Raw genomic sequence first — 3529 nt, 5'->3', positions numbered from 1 at the left:
TACCTATCTCTTCCTTTAGCTCCCACGAGGCTTCTTCCATTACGTGATTTTTCCATAGAACTTTTACTAATGGTATTTTCTTGGTGCACAACTCCTATTCTTTTCTATCTAAAATCTGCACTGGTCTTTCTTCATATTCTAGAGTATCTCTGAGCTCTATCTCTTCGTAGTTGATCAAATTGGACAGATCTAAAATGTATTTCCTCAACATGGAAACATGAAATATGTCATGAATCCTAGATAGAGCTGGTGGTAATGCTAGCTTATAGGCGACTGAACCCACTCTCTCTAGTATCTCAAATGAGCCAATAAACCTAGGACTCAACTTACCCTTCTTTCCAAATCTCATAACTCCCTTCAGCGGTGCTATTCTAAAAAACACTCAATCTCCCACATCAAACTCTAACTTCCAACAGCATGTATCTGCATAACTTTTCTGCCAACTCTAAACTGCACTAATTTTATCTTTTATAAGTCAGACTCTATCATATGTCTGTTGTACTAACTCTAGTCCAAAAATTCGTATTTCACCCATTTCATCCCAGTATAGTGGAGAACGGCACCTCCTACCATATAATGCCTTGTATGGTGTCACCCTATGCTGGCTTGGTAGCTATTATTATACGCAACTCAACCAATGGCATATATTGGGTCCAACTACACTCGAAATCCATCACACATGCTCGCAACATATCCTCAAGTATCTGGATCATCCTCTCTATATGCTCATCAGTCTGAGGATGAAATGTCGTACTGAATAACAATTGAGACCCCAAAGCCTCATGTAAGATCCTCCAAAATCGTGATATGAAACGTGAGCCACAGTCTAAAACTATAGATACTGGCACTCCACGGGGTCGAACTATCTCCTGAATATATATCTCTACCAGTCTATTCATAGGGTAGCTAACTTTAATAGGTAGGAAGCAGGCAGTCTTCATCAGCCGATCTACAACCACCCAAATGACGTTCTAACCATACAGCGCCGGCAGTAACCCTGTAAAAAAACCCATGGATATATGATCCCATTTCCACTCGGGGATATGAAGTGGTTGTAGGTGTGCTGCCGACCTCTGGTGCTCAGCCTTTACTTGCTAGCACGTCAAATACTATTCCACGAATTCAACTATCTCTCTTTTCATGTCGCTCCACCAAAATGATTCTCGTAGGTCTTAATACATCTTAATATTGCCAGGATGCACTATATAAAGAAATTTGTGCACCTCTTCTAAGATAGCTATCACACCTCGAACCCCGTAATGGGACCCAAGGGTGAAAATGTAATCTAACTTGTCCCTGTATCTGATAAAACATCCAAAGATACAGTACAATGGATGAGGGTCCGACCCCATGGGGTTCCCAAGCACCCTAAACACATCTAATCACAATCATATGCGCAGCGAAAAAAAGTCATTCTATAATAACATATACAGTACCATACTAGAGTCTATACAAGAGCAGAATATGGCTTTATCAAAACGTACAAACGAGTGCCCAAATACATCTCAAAATGGCAACCCACCAAAAATACAGTCCTAGCACTTACCCAAGTGCTAAACGCAGTACACCAACCACTACGCTCCCTACACCAGGACATTAGTTCTGGATGCTCGAAGGACCTATAAAAATGTACGTACAGAAGGGGTGAGACACCTGTCAATAAGGAAGAACACAGGTTATATCGGTGTGTGGCATTTGAGTGTTATCATGATACACTAACATGCATGGATCAATAGTCAAGACAATCAAAACAGTTCTAGTATTTTCATAAACCAAGCAATACAATCTGGTGTCGTCACACCTTTCAGCTCGAAGCTGGACTTTCTGGTGGTATTTCACACCCTTTGGTAAAATCGGTGATCTGGTGGAATTTCACACCCTTCGGCCAACACCAACAGTCTAGTGATATTTCACACGCTTCAGAAAACGCCGGTGATCTGGTGGTATTTCACACCCTTCGACAAACGCTGGCACCCCCAGTAACCTAGCATAGCATCAGCATTGAACCGGTGCAAATCTGGTGCTCCCACACCCTTCAGCTCGAAAGCCGGCCAATCTAGTGATATTGCGCTCTCTTCGGCAAAAGCCAGATTTTTACACCTGGAACAACTCGAAACCCCGTTCCTATTTCACCAAGATACAACATATGCATGCTCATATAACCAAAAAAACCACACCCATTTGGTAATCTAAATCATGTTTTCCAAACAAATACAGTTTAAAAAAGTAAGGGCACGGCCATCCCAATATCACAGTATAAATCAACATATACCCACGGTTTTCAACAAAACCAGGGATGCAGCCCGTCACCCCCTTTTCCCAAAACTATAATAATGAAAACCCATAGTTTTCCCCATTAGATCCCTCCAAATGAGTAGCCAAAACACACATAAGACCGTGAACCACAGTTCCACTTGAGTCCAATTTAAAAAATAACCGATATAAACACAGTTCCCCTTACCTTTTCCCCAAATAAGAAATCTCAAACTCCAAGGCCCCTAAACAGCGAACCGAGTTCCAAAACCTACAAATCATAGTACAAAATATGCTCATAAGATAGTTACCTACAAAAATATCGGATTAGAATTGAAAACTGAGCCTTACCTCGATTTTTCATCAAAACCCAAAAGTCTCTTAAACGAGATTCCGATCCGTAGAAATTGTACAAAATCCTTCCACAATCCTTGCGGTAACTTCAGATTCACGATTCCAGCAACGATCGGCGAAGAAATCTAAAGAGAGAGAGAGAGTAGGGAGAGTTCTAGAGAGAGAGAGAAAAAAAAATCTAAGTTTTCTTAGTGAGGAAGTAAAGGAATTTCTATTTATAGCCCCTTGACCCGAGCAATTTTGTCGACGAAATGGTGTTCTCGTCGACGAATCTTCCACTGACTTTGTCGATGAATTGGTGGCCTCATCGACAAGTCTTGATATTCCCGATTTCTGAAACTCCTCGGCTTCTCCTCGTCAACGAGTTTCTAAATTTCGTCGACAAGAAGAACAAAGGCTTTGTCGACAAAATATGGCTTCGTCGACGAAATATGCCAAATCCTCAATTTGCCCCTCTTATTTATTTAAACCTAGTTATCACAATTCGAGTTCTTACATAGCTCTCCTAATCTCAGCATCTACAAGGACGCATAGTCTGGCATGGAACCTCAGAGCTTTATCCTTAGAAATACTAAAACTTCTCCCTGACTGTTTGCACTTTATCTATCAACTCTACCAATTTTGCGTCATTCTTCTGGGCAACTTTAATTCTCTCCTATAAGGCAGGTTGTACCACGAGGTTGGAAATAAATTCCTGGTGACCATCCTCTATTAGCTCTACACCGAGGCTCCAGGTCCATCTAAATTGGATGCTGAATCTCCACTACTGACAATGTTGCACTCACTGACTTTCAGCTCAGCGCATCAACCACCACGTTTGCTTTCCATGGATGGTAACTGATGGTACAATCATAATCTTTAATGAGCTCTAGCCATCTTCTTTGCCTCATATTCAATTCTTTATAGGTAAAGAAATATTTCA

This window comes from Malania oleifera, chromosome 8 (assembly GCF_029873635.1).
Source record: "Malania oleifera isolate guangnan ecotype guangnan chromosome 8, ASM2987363v1, whole genome shotgun sequence".
NCBI classification, from domain to species: Eukaryota; Viridiplantae; Streptophyta; class Magnoliopsida; order Santalales; family Ximeniaceae; genus Malania; species Malania oleifera.
Note: the sequence above shows the minus strand (reverse complement) of the source record.